Here is a 14689-nt window from a genome sequence, read left to right as displayed (position 1 = left end):
GTATTAAAATGTAAATGTAACTCCCTATTTCTCAATCTCATGTTACTCTATACAGACAAAGAAGATATTTAGGAGAGAGAAAGAGAATTCTAAAACCTTATTTCACAAAGTAACTAAAAACACTTTGTTATAGTGTAAACTAGACTATAATACACAAACTTAGGATAAGCAGCAAAAGAAAGGAAACAACATCCTGTTGAAGGAATGATTCAGACATTGTAAAGAATGGAATTTAGAAAGCATGATATCATTGTTTAGTAGAAGTTAAGCAACTCATGCTGAAAAATAATGGAACAATGATCCAAAATTCTAGACAAAATTATTTTATAGCTCATCAGCCTGATAAAATGAATAAAATTTTACAATAAAAAGAATTGTTTTTCCATATCATAAAACCTCCATATCATTTAATTAACATATCTGTTTTCTAGGCTTAAAAATAAAAAAATCATAAACGTCAGCTTCCAGCAAAACCCATTCACTACTTTATGAATTCTCCTCAATAAATTAACAAACAAATGTTACCACATGAACAACATGAGATATATTTTTGTTTATGATGTCAGTTCTGATAGTCTCAATGTTCACTTCCCTCATTGAGCTTGTTGTCTGATAGGACTCAGGGCCTAGAGAGTTAACCACTGTCATTCTGTACTGTTGATCCACTGGAATGGCTGATATGTAAGGGCCACATGAAATCAGTTAAGTGTGGGCAATGGAATCTTCCGTTCCATAAGTTCCATTCTCTGTCCTGTAGAACCCGCAATCCCCCTTCATCTGAGTACAGAGTCTTTCCTCCTGCAGAGACAGGTTTCCCTTCACCGTTCTACTAAAGAAGAATGTGCTTCTGAAGCGTGGTTCTTCTCTGCTTTTCATGTTGCTCCACCAATTCTGACCTAACAGGAAGTGTATCTGTTTGCCTCAACATGGTTCTTTTATTCTGATAGCTGTCTTAGCGAACATTTTTAGCCTACATGGAGCTCAGTAACAGAGAAAAAAGCCACAAAGATATATGTTTCTATTCCTAGAGCTTCAGGAGCCTTCCTCCCTACATCATATTCTGTATTTTTATGGGGCACAGGGAGTAGTCTCTCTGTTCCTATAAATGTAACTCTTCCAACAGTTGGTGTATTTTTACCTTAGTGAAAAGGAAGACTTTTTTAAACAAAGTTATCCTTTTCTAGGTCAAAAAAAAAAAAAAAAGATACACACAGGCACACAAGCATTTACCTCATGAAATGAAGAGGCACAGAGCAATGTAGACAGCGTTCTATAATTGTGTCTGATTCTGATTTCTCAACTACTGGTTTTCTTGTTTATTACAATCTATTTGTGGTATTTGGCAGCTTATGTTTATATGTTAACATTTTATATGTTTGCATTGAAATTATGTTCAACATAAAGCTAGAGCACTGTAAAGATATGAATTAACAAACTACTTGAAGGAGAGAATAAAGTGGACAGCTAAATGAAATACAACTACAAGGTTAGGGTTACAAACATCACAAATTGAAGCAAGAACTTTCGTCTTCATTCTCAACATCAGAGATGACTTCTGAATATTTTCATTATTGCATGTGCAAGTGGGAACATACACACTTACATACATAAGCACAGCACGCATACTTACATACACACATACTCATGTAGCATACACACACATACAACAGACATACAGGTAAACACACAAATACATGCTTATGCATACAAACACACACATGGCATGCAAGCACAGCACAACACATACACGCACATGCCTTCCTGCATGTGTGTATGATTTGGGTATGAGATGTGAGTGGAGTGGGGTTGAGGGTACAGAGAAGTGAGAGGAAAACAATCAAGTCAGTTCTCTTTCCACCCTGAGTTCCAGCTTTGAACAGGCTGGCAGGCATGTGGCTATAAAGGAGAATTTTTGACTTGAAACTGGTGGATGCAGAAACTTCAAAGATTACAGAGTTGGGGATGTTGCAGATAGCCTACTTAGAACTTCCCTGGAGCTACTTATAGCCCTCAAAAGAGCCATTATTTGTCCTTGACTTATACGACCTAAAATCCCTGATTTACCAGTGAAAGAGCTAAGAATGCTGTTAGATGGTATTTGCTACCGATCTGCCATGCACTGTGACCTGGTTCTCTGATTTACCCACCAATGTATTTCCAAACTGCCTTGATTTACAGCTTCTTTGCTCTGCTCAAAAAAAAAAAAAAAAAAAAAAAAAAAAAAAAAAAAAAAAAAAAAAAACTCTGTAAAACTGTTTCCCCATAAGATCATGGAAACTAAGCTAACATAGTTTCATGATTCCTAGGCAATAGTCACTCAAACTGGCTCCAGAATAACTTTATATCCTTTGAGTTAATAGCTATTTTTGCTCCTGTTGTTATTTGGTTTGTTTGGCATAGACAAATTTTTCTTTTCTTAATTTTTTATTAATTACAATTTATTCATTTTGTATCCCAGCTGTAGCCCCCTTACCCATTTCTTCCCAATTCCACCTTTCCTCCTCCTTCTCCTCCCATGCCCCTCCTGCAGTCCACTATTAGGGAAGGTCCTCCTCCCCTTCTATCTGACCCTAGCCTATCAGGTCTCATCAGGACTGGCTGCACTGTCTTCATCTTTGGCCTGGTTATAGGCTTCTACCCTATTCAGGGGGAGGAAATTAAAGAGCCAACCACTAGATTCATGTCAGAGACAGGCCCTGTTCCCCTTAACAGGGCACCACTTGGAGACTGAGCTTCCATGGGCTACATCTGTGCAGGGGTTCTAGGTTATCTCTATGCATGGTCCTTGATTGGAGTATCAGTCTCAAAAAGGACTTCCTGGCCCAGATATTTTGATTCTGATGCTCTCCTTGTGGAGCTCCTGTCCCTTCCATTTCTTTCTATCTCACCCTTCTTTCATAAGATTCCCTGTACTCTGCCCAAAGTTTGGCTATGAGTCTCAGCATCTGCTTTGATACCTTAATGGGTAGAGTCATTCAGAGGCCCTGTGTGGTAGGCTCCTGTCCTGTTTCCTGTTTTCTTCCTCTACTGATGTCCATCGCATTTACCTTTCTGAGTGAAGATTGATCATCTTACCCCAGGGTCTTCCTTGTTTTTTTGTCCCCCTCCTTTTTTTAGTTTCGTTAGGTGTACATATTTTAGTATGTTTAGCCTATAGTATATGTCTAATATCCACTTATATGTGAGTATATACCACGTGCGTCTTTCTGCTTCTAGGATACCTCACTCAGGATGATATTTTCTATTTCCCACCATTTGCATGCAAATTTCATGATTTCCTTGATTTTAATTGCTGAGTAGTATTCCATTGTGTAAATGTGCCACAATTTCTGCATCCATTCCTCTATTGAGAGCCATCTGGGTTGTTTCCAGATTATGGCTATTTCGAATAAAGCTGCTACAAACATGCTTGAACAAATGTTCTTGTTGTATACTTGAGCAGTAGGTAAGCATTTTTAACTTTTGGGCCAAACTGCATTCCATTAAATATAGTTAATCCCAAAGTGTAGCTTCCTGGTAAAAAAAAAAAAAAGAGAGAGAGAGATATTTCACTAATTTCTGAAGAATTACAACTTTCTTACTATTCTGAAATAAGAAGAATAGCTGAAAATAAAATTTCTTAATAATTCAATTCTATATTAGAAAGGCACAATCAAAATTAATTCTGTTCAATAATTACTTGGAATCTGGGAAGCTTCTAAATACACATGCAGAAACTTTAGGGTTGTGACTACATGCCAAGTTTAAATAAATAAAAAAAATGTTACCAATAATGTTCAATTATGATAATGAATATTTCTATGCCATCTCTCTGTATATATGCATATATACTTGTATATTGAACTGGATCTTAAAAGAGAAGTGGACAGTTTGCTCTCAATCAGCAGACACTGATGCAAAACTTGTGGAGGGTTTTCTGGCCTGGAGCTTGCTATCCTACATGGAAACCATATTTGAAATATAGTTATTGTACTTCCAGAGAATACACTGTCTTCCACTTAATGTTAAATTGAGTTTTGAATTCACAATCTGTGTGTATGGTAGTTTTGCTTTCTTTGTTAAAGTAGAAAAAAAATTAGCAAAGTATATCCATTAAGTCAATGTGTCACATTTTTACTAATTTGAACTTTCAAACAGTTGTGCCTATATTTCTGAAGTGGTACTAATGAACAACTCTTAGTTTGAATTTATTTAATTGGAAAAGGTCATGTCTTGTTTATAAATTTATACTAGTGTGTTTACTTAAAATGGTAGAACAGATATGTGCTCTTTCTGTATATAATGAAAATAGCTGAAAAGTAATTTTTAGGAAAAGTATATATGAAATCCTTTGCTAAGCATGTACTTAGGTGCGTCAGCTGGACTCACCTGTCTTTTTCTGAGGGGCCTTCTTCTCCATTAGCAAGAAGGAAACTGAGTCAAGGCTTTAAGTGTATTTGCTTCAGAACAGTATAGAAAAGCTTACATTTCACCTTCTGGATTTTATTCTTACACATTTGTAGTTTAGTATTTAAAGCCAGCTTGAGCTCAAAGTTTATATAAAGTAATACCCAGATGTCACATACAGATGGTTCATGAAGGACATTTTAAGAAACACTGCGCAGTTTTACTCTTGATATGATTATGTAAGCTAAAACAAGTACATGCTTATACGATTTCACTGAAAGTCAGCACCAGTTAGCATCATAAAACATATCAATTGTTACAGCACACACATTTTTTCTTAAATTATTTGAGAATTATTTGATACATTTTATGAATCATACTGAAATAAATGCAAATATTAATTGAAACAGGCTTTTGTTACATACATGACAACCTGCAACAAAAGTCCAACATTCAGATGAACTATAAGAGAGTTGTATAGTTTGAATGTGTGTGACATGATTTCTTTAATGTGTTTTAAGCTATTTTTGCTTTTCAATAAAAAAATAAGGAATTGAATTCACCTACTATAAATGAGACATGCTATGAGATATTATAATTGACAGATTCTTGGAAAATTTTGGCATGAAACCCAGAAAATTCAGAAGTCTAAGAATCTTTCCAACAAATTATCGTAATTCAAGCATACAATTTCTTTGTATTTACTTTTAGAATTTAGTTCAAGAAATATGCATTCAGCTCACAGTATTTTAACCCACATGCACACACATACATAAATGCACACACAAACAGACACATACACATGCATCTGTGTATATGGAATTTCGCCTTGACACCGAAAAGTGTTTTAGGCTTTGGTCTTTTTAAGTGTCAAGGTAGAATACCTGATCAATAAAGAAGCAGTTTTGAGTATTGGTGTGAAAGAGATGGTGATTTATTTCAAGAAGATAATTAGAATTAATGTAAGTTAATTCACGTAAATATACTGAATTTCCAAGTTGTCTTTTCATTCTTCAAATACATGTTTTGAGGAAGCAATGATTTTTTTGTATGTCAAAATTCTTTTAAAGGAGTAAGAGAAGACACAGTGTAATCTATATCAACATTCACAAAAGCACACAGTAGGATATTTTATGAAAAGAAATGCTGCTTTACAGGACACTTCTATGTCCCCTTCCGTTTGTTATTAACACTGGAATATGGATATATTCTGGTAAAGAGTATAAGAAAACTGCCTTTACAAGAAATGTATGTTGTGACTGTCAATAATTATTCAGTTAGTTCTAAGTACTGCGTAAACATTTATAATATTATTGCAGTTAGTATTCTAACTTGTCATGATAATTAAAATTACTATATTCTTTAGATGTAGGATCAGGCATTTTAAATATTTATATGCACTATGGCACCTTTGCAGTTCTAATCTTTGGCTTTTACGCTAAAAAGGGATTTGTCACCTCTACCTACAGTCTTCTGAATTCCATAATTAGAGCTTTGTGTGTGTGTGTGTGTGTGTGTGTGTGTGTGTGTGCGTGTGTGTATGTGAATCAGTGAAGATTTTGCTTGCATGAGCCAAATTCAGTTCTTTGTGGAAATTTGAGATTGGCATAATAGAAAGAGAGAAAATTGCAATCCTTTGTGGGTCTTTCACAGGCGTTTGTGATTAGTGGGATGCTACTGGCACTTCCTGACTCATCAGTTTCCTGGTGTTTCTGTTTAGGTACTCACCATCAAGTTGACAGATGACAACAAATGCTGCTAAGGCAGGTTCCCTTCACAGAACAACATACTTTTTATTTCAACAACCGTCTGGGGATGCCTGTGAAATCCCTTGCCTGCTTCTTGAGTTGTTTTCACTTTTTATGGAATTAAGTCCTTTGGCATAGGTGAAGTTAACCAGGGTAAATTCTGGGAAACATTTGGAATATTGTTCCCACAACCGAAAGTGTGACAGAAAAGCATTTCTATTTCAATGCTAGGTTTAAAGAATCATGAGTTTGACTTGTTACAGTAAAAATTATAACACGAGTTCATTCACATTCTAGGTTAATAACTATGATTTAAACCTGAGAGAGTTTATGTATTCCATAGCTAAAGTGAATCAAAGTTGTAAATAAAATCTGGTAGTTTTCTTTTATATTGTATTTTATGTAATCCCTAACAATTTGAGAATTCGGTAACAATTATATACTACTTATTCCACTCCAAAAAATAAATGCATAGTGTAGATTTTGCGCTGTTTATGTGTATGACTAAAATGTATTCAAAGTAATATGCCCTAGTTGAGAGATACTTGAGTGCATCTCTTCTAAATAACTTTAAGATAAGACAGTAAGTTCCACAGGGTTATGCATTCATTCTAAGAATCATACTCAATAAAATATGTCTATAATTTAACTCTAGAGCTTTCACTATTATTTGAGAAATATGATATTTGACAAATATCACTGTGAATTATTCACGGATAGAGTAATATTGACATAAACCTCGTAATACTATTATATTAAATGTGTGTATTTTCTAATAATTTTATGTATTGACTGATCGTTGTTAGCATCGTATTTATGCTTTCTAGAAGATAAGCATAAAATTAAACATGATAGTATTAATTTTACTTATGATATGTAGTTAACATGTAGGAAAATATTTTATTAGTGTAGCAACGATCTTTGTATACTGAGGTTAAAATTATATTTTCAACTCACATAACAGGCAAAACTATTTAATTAATCTTTTTTGTCCACTAAATTAGAAAGTAAAAGTGACCAAGTAAGACTTTTAAAGTGTCAAATTATATGGCATTTATAAAGCATTTTAAGGAAGGTGTTTACAGGAAAGAATTAAACTGAAAGTAAATAAAATTAGTGGAGTGAGAAAAGCAATTGACATTGTTACATTTAAGCATTTATGAATACTTCAGGCAACAGAAATGTCAGCAGCAACAGAGTTACATAAATTTTAAAAGAAGGTAGAGTGAAGATTCAGAATTTTAATGTTCATACTCATGTAACATAAAATGAATTAAGTTACTTTATTTAGTAATATGAATCTCTAATTGTCAGTTTGTATTAATTGAAAGTTAAGATACTTAGATGTTTTTATAATTTAACTCACTGATGATTAACAAGATAATTGGAAATACCGTCCCTCTAGAAACACTCTACTTCACAATAATTTTCTTACTTTTAATATTGTGTTCTTTTCTAATGAGTACCACAACATACGAGTTCTTTAAATAAATTATAACATAAACATTCTATAACTAATTAATCACAAGGAACATTATATATAACATATATATGAATTTTTAAATATTGTTTGGTTTTCTTCATGTATACATCAAAAGCTCATCTGGTTGATCAGCTTCCGACACATCATGTTAGGACTTTGTGCTAGGAAACGTGTAATATTAAAGTGATTAGAAAATATCACTTTAATGAAATTTTCAATAATTTTCTATTCTACATACTTGTAATTTCCAACATGTCACTGATATTTGTCACTCTTGCTCAAAATTCGAATGTAGAAAGTAAACATGCTCTTCCATTATACCCCTTGTCTTAGGCTTCTCTTGCCATGATGAAACACAGCTTTGGTCATGGTGTTTCCTCACAGCAACAAAAAGTGATTGTTTGGCTTATGTTTCTGAGCCACAGCCTCCTGAGGAAAGCCAAAGCAGGAGCTCAAACAGAGCAGGGTCACGGAGAGAAAACTGACACAGAGGACTGTTGCTGCTTCCTGGCTTTCTCCTCATGGCTTACCCTGCCTGCTTTCCTATAAAAAAAACAGACAGAGGAGTGGCACAACTGCAGGGGGCTGGACCCTTTCATCTGAATAAGTAATTATAAAAATGTATTAAAGGCCAGTCTGCAGCTCAGCCTTCTGGAGGCATTTTCTCAATTTTCTCCTCTCAGATGACTGTAAGCTTGTGTCAAGTTGATATAAAATTAGACAGCTCACCAGTCTTTTAAATAAATGGATGACTCTACTATACACTAATCAAGTACTTCATAGAAATATGAAATTGTAATGTGATTATCTTCTCAGAATGTGAAATACAGCACGGAGTTTGCTATATTAACTGATATTAATATTGAGCTTTTACATTCTAATAAAAAGTGATCTTGGAAGTTTCATAGCGTTCTGGCTGCCACAATTCATTAGGTGTTATAATTTATAAAAACAATAACAACAGAAGAAAACAGCACAGGTTCATGGCCAAAGGAGCTAGATCCTCTTTCTTTTAGGGAAAAATAAAATACATGGAAGAAGAAAACTTAGTGTCTCTAATTGCGTGCATGTGTGTGTATGTGTATTTGTGTGTAATTGCATGTTGTGAATGTACGAATGTGTTTCATGTATCTACGTGCATGTTACATTGTGCACATTCTGCTCCTATGCTCTGTTCATGCATGTACATCTGTGTAAGTATATCTTGGTATGAATCTTTGGGAGAAGTAAAATCTGACATAAGTATGCAGGCCACACCTTGGGTCTCATGATTGCTTGCTGGTCTTTTGCTTAGCTTATTGCCAATGAGACTCAATAACTATGATAAGTGCCACAGATAATTATGTAAATAATGGTAATTATAAATCAAAAATTAATTTATTAAGTATGCTGTGATGACTATGATTAGGTATATTTATTATGCAACAAATTTTATACAGCTTAAAAATACATATGTAATATACAGTAAAGCATTCTAAATACTTGTCATTCAAAAATATTTAATAAACAGGATAAAATTTAAAACCTGAAGTGTATAAAATATACTACTTTTTTTTCTTATGAGTATAATGATATAACATGGAAGCTATCACATAACCTCTATCTATTTTCCTTTGTCAGGATTTTCTGCAGACACTAGTTTTTGTCAGTTATACAAATGTGAATGGGTAGATAAACTCTTGTAAACCTTCTTTTATAACAAATAAATTCTTGATGGTTTTTTTTATGTTGTTGGGAATTCTTCCTATTATTATTATCAATCTTTTTCAATTAAAAAAGATGATACTCGGTGTGATTCTTTAATCCTAGCACTTGGGAGGCAGTGACAAGTGGATATCTATGAGTTCAAGGCCAGAATGGTCTCCAAAACAAGCTTCAGCACAAGAGAAATAAGGAAACCCTGTCAAAAACAAACAAAAGCATAAAACCAAAAGAAAAGAAAAAGTGACTATATTTTTGATATTACTATTCACACATAATGGAAATGTATTTATCTTCCCAATAAACATGCTATTTTATTTGCTTTGGATTGCTGAAATAAAACACTCACTATTAGGAACTTTGAGAGTAGAGGTGTTTTATTTGGCTTACAGTTTACAATGCATCTCAAGGAAAGGCAAAACAGCAATTCCAAGCAGGAATTTGGAATCAGGAAATGAAGAGGAGACCATGGTAAACCCTGCTCACTGGCTTGCTTTTCTTGGCCTGCTCAGCCTGCTCTCTTATTTATCCTAAGACTACCTGCTGAGAGATTACACATTTTTCAGTGTTGTGATCCCCATCCTTCCTTCTTTCCTCTTTGCTTATTTGTATATTCTAGGTATCAATTCCCTGGAAGACACAGAGCTGAGATTTTCTCAGTTGTTGTTGTTGTTTTTTTTTTTTTTTATTTACCCTGTTATTTCTCTTGTTGTGTAGAATGATGCAATTGTTCTGCCCAGTTCACTAACCCCAAAAGATCAGGAATAAATAGACTCCACTGTAAATACATGAAGTTTTTTAATTCGAAGTACCCATTCGAACTTTGCAAACATTCGAACACACGCAAACTTCCTGTGGAAACAGAAGAGGAATGTGGCCCCAAGGCCTAGGGGTACAGAGTTTTGAAGGGGAAAAAAAAAACGCAAGCAGTTACATACATGCTTTGGCATTACATGACTGGGTAAAGGAAATTGACTTTTGAAATGATTGATCCACTTTAGGCTCCAAGACTATAAACAGTTCTGGCCTGGTCATAGGGCTGGTTTCCTAGCAACTGCAGGGAAAGACTGCAGTGAGAGTTCTTCCCCTCAGGGCATTACTGGACAAGTCTCCACCCAGCTAGCCTTAGATCAGGCCATAACCTTTAATAATAGCCACTGATTTTTAATCTTTTGGTCTCTCACATTCCCTCTGTTCAGCTCTTGGGGTCATTTTCTCACTCACGGAACCCTTTTCTGAAGGTCCTTACCTGTGCATATGATTCTGTAAAAGTGTTGGATTGATTTTGAAAGTGGCTGTACAAGTTGGTGTTCTCAACAACAATGGAGGAGGGTTCCCCTATCTCCACATCCTCTATCTTCACATCCCCTGAAATTTCAAATCACTTAAGGCCAGGCTTTATTACTTTATTACTAAAAGATATGCTTGATTGAATGAAAATTTTCTGTTTTAAATTTTTTAATTCAATGTTTATTTTTATATTAATTACAGTTTATTCACTTTGTATCCCAACTGTAGCCTCCTCTCTCCTCCCCTCCCCATCTCACCCACACTACAGAACAGGCTGGTCTCTTGAACTCAGAGATTGCCTGCCTCTTTCTCCCAAGTGCATGAATTAAAGGTATGAGCCAACACTGCTATGCTTAAATTAGTTAATTTTTACTTTAAACATTTAATAAATCACTTTATACATTTACTACAGGTACACTGTTAAAATCACAAATCTTAAGTGTTTAAAGTGATTAATTTTCATATATGTTTATAGTCATATGATAATAGAAATTAAAATACTGGAATCTCAACTTTCTCTAAAATAAATTTAATAATGCCTGGAAGGTGTACTAAAAAATCAATGGTTTTGTACAATTAAAATGTAGTTCATATAGTTGTTCTGTGAGGTATAGAAATTGAATTAATTTATAGGGATGTAAGATCCCTTAATAGCTAATATTGATGGAAATTAGGCAGTTAAATTTAGAAGCCCTTACAAAGAATGTGTAGTTATGATAGAATTTGCCTTTGAGAATAAGATTTAAGGTGTAGAATATTATTTACAGAAATTTTATTCAATTTCTTTCAGTAACAGTAGATGAATAATAAGAGATTATGGCCAATCAAAGATTCATAGCTCTAAAGTCCCATCTGAATAAAGCAGAAGAATTTAGCTTTGAGCAAAATCTAATTTTACCTGATTAACTTTCAAGAGGAAGTACTAAGTGAAAATAATAGCTAATGATTACAGGCCTTCTAACTGCACTGGGGAATACTGGGCCCTTAAGCAGGAGATTCTATTTCATTGTAAGATGAACTCTTGCAAGTTAGTAAAGTACAGTCGTGATATTAGTTAACTGAAATGTGGAAACACATTAGGGACAAAATTAGGAATTTCATTAGGTAGCTATTAAGAGAAAGGTCCATCTGATACCATAAAGGGTTCAGAGGATGGGGCATGGAGTTCAGTGGGAGAGTGCTTGCCTAACATGCATGCATGAAGCAAAGGATGCCTTCCACAGAGTCGGAGTGAGGTAGAAAAAAAAAAAAAAACAGCAAAGGAAAGATATCAGACTGATGCCAAGATCAAAATTCATAATGCCAGGTATTTTGTGTATATCTGTGTGTCCAGCATCAGGTATATATGCTGATATAAGGCCAAACTGTTTTCTATGTGCTGAAAATCAATTGAGTGCAGTCTTAATTCCAGGGACATTTAACCCATGATTGTCAAGGAGCCATATTTAGACAACATTCTCATGGCTGTTTGTTTCATTCCTGTTTTCAGGTAATATGTCTCTGATATATGCAACAGGAATCTTCAAAGCAATCTCAAGGTTACCTTCCACACTGAACAGTGGAGATGTTTAATGGCAACTGAATCATGTAATCATCAACAGTTGTTATATCCTTCCTGCCTTCTACTCTGCTCCTCCCTCTCTCCCTTCCTCTCACCTCTTCTGCCTCATTTTACTTTCATACTTCCCTTCTTTTTTTTCTTTATTTCTTTTTTTGCTATTGGCCATTCCAAGAAATATGAGACATCATCACGTTCAGTTTTAGATTTTAGATTTTCATTTCCTTGATGGAAAGTAATCATGAACTTCTTTACACAAAGATATTGGCCATGTGTATCTCCACTAAAGGCACTGTTTCTCCATTCCTTGCCAAATGTAATTTAGCATATTTGTATTTCATACTGATATAAAATGTCATGTTTTTGAATAGTAATTTTTTACCAATTACATATATATATAGTAAATTTTTTATTAAATAATTTGTTATTTTACTCTGCTAGTCTCTTTTTATTGCAAAGAACATTTCAAGTTTATCTTTCTTTGTGTCATTTACCTTACATTTTACTTTGGAGTTCCTATCTAATATATCATTGTCAATTTTATGAAGGTTTTTTTTTCCCCTAGAACTTTTTTTCTGCTAGTATTTTATAGAGTTGAATCTATTTTCAGAAGTTTTTGTTTATGGTGTTAAATAGCATCACTTCCATGTTTTAGAAAAATGCTACCTACTTTCCCCTCAGCATTTATTGTTCATTCTGTATCCTTGGCCTTTTGTCAACACTTCTTTATCTACACTGCGTAAATTCAGCTCTAGGCTCTCTATTCTGTAGCATAGCATATTTAACAAAAAACAAAACAAAACAAAATTGAAAGACCAAAAGATAGCAGCGATCGTTAACACTATGTAGAGTAGGCGTGGTATAGCAAGAGCTACCTCGCTGCATTCTTTCCCGCCTTCCGGTTCCGGGGGGTACGTGACTCGGCTCACAATCTGCCTTCCCACCTTCCCTGTTCTGGGTACGTAACTTAACTACGGCTTTGTTCAAACCACCCAATCAGAACCCTGTAACTGCTTCTCGCTTCTGTAACTGCGCCTCCTGCTCCCGAGCCATATAAAAACCCGTCACCCTAACCGAGAGGCGCGCAAGTCCTCCGATAGGCTTGGTCGCCCCGGGTACCCGTGTATCAAAATAAACCTCTTGCGGCTTGCATCTGAAGGCTGGTCTCGCTGTTCCTTGGGAAGCGGGGTCTCCCCGTCTAGATAGGCTCCTGGGAGTCTTTCATTTGGAGGCCCCAGCGAGACCTGAGACCCCCGCCCAGGGACCACCGACCCACCGTCGGGAGGTAAGATCTGCCGGCTTTTTGTTCTGTGAGTCTTGTGTATCGTTGTGTTAAACGGTCTGTCTTTGTGTGAGTTCGTTTCCAGGGGGTTCGAGTCCCCCTGTGGTCTGGACTTGGCCAGGTCATCTGTATCAGACAGAAACTAGAAGGAGCCGACGGGCTCGTACTTCTATTCCGTGCCTCCTGGGAGACGTCTCAGGAGTGCCTGGTAGGGGAATCACTTGCTTCCCCGTCTGAAAGGTAACCCTTCTTGGGTTCCCTCCTGTCTGGAAACACGAGCCGAGTGGGACTCTTTGGGGCGACGCCCCTGAGAGAAGGCTACGTGCTTCATCTGGGAGACGGAGGAACCGGACCTCCGACACGGTCTCCATCTGAATGTTTGTGTTCGCTTTGGCGCCGATCTCGTGCCGCGCGGTTTGTGTTGTCTTCTGTCTGCCTGATTTTTGTCATAAGTGTAGTGAGTGTTGTTTGTCTGTCTACCTTTTGTTTTCTGTTCTGAAAGGCCTCACGAAATTTGTTTAAAATGTGTGCCTATGCGCCTTATTAGATCCATAAGCGCATATTGTATAGGCTGCCACGTGGTCTAAAGTGTCTCAGTGTCTCGCCGCCATCTTGACTTCACCATGTGATTTTATAATGTAACCGCCATCTTGGTATGGATAAAAAAAAAAAAAGAAAAACCTTGGTCAAATAATTCTCATTTCCTTCTAGGTTAAAAGGATAGCTTATTTTAAATTGGTATTGGTTATAAAAATTAAATTGCTTGCACTGGTAAATTCTGGTTTTAAAATCTGGTTTTAATTTTAAAGATTATGTTTATGCCTTGTGACTTCTACAAAAGGGGTACTTTGTTTTAATATTGCAAAAAACGGGTTTTAAAAAAATTGTTTAAAGTTTATCAGACATTTGGGTATGACTATGACTGAGAAAATTGCAGTTTTTGAAATGTATCTTATGGAGAGCTGTTTGTTTGATAAGCTGCTTTGTTTATAAAAAAACATGTTTACACCCTCTTTATCTTGAGACAAAGAAAAGGGGAAGTTTCACCAAGTTCCTTAAAGCTTGTTCTAAGTTCCTTAGAGTTTGGTTGTTACCTTTATGTTATCAGATGCAGGAAAGTTATTTTAAAAAAAATTTGGCAGTTTCAGAACTCCTCTTTATAGTAATGTAACTTGCTTTTGCTTTGCCTATAAAAAGCAAATCGTACGTAGACTCTGGGCTTCAGCAGGATCATGTCAGAA

The sequence above is a fragment of the Meriones unguiculatus genome, chromosome 2 (assembly GCF_030254825.1).
Source record: "Meriones unguiculatus strain TT.TT164.6M chromosome 2, Bangor_MerUng_6.1, whole genome shotgun sequence".
Lineage (NCBI taxonomy): Eukaryota > Metazoa > Chordata > Mammalia > Rodentia > Muridae > Meriones > Meriones unguiculatus.
This window is presented reverse-complemented; position numbering follows the sequence as displayed.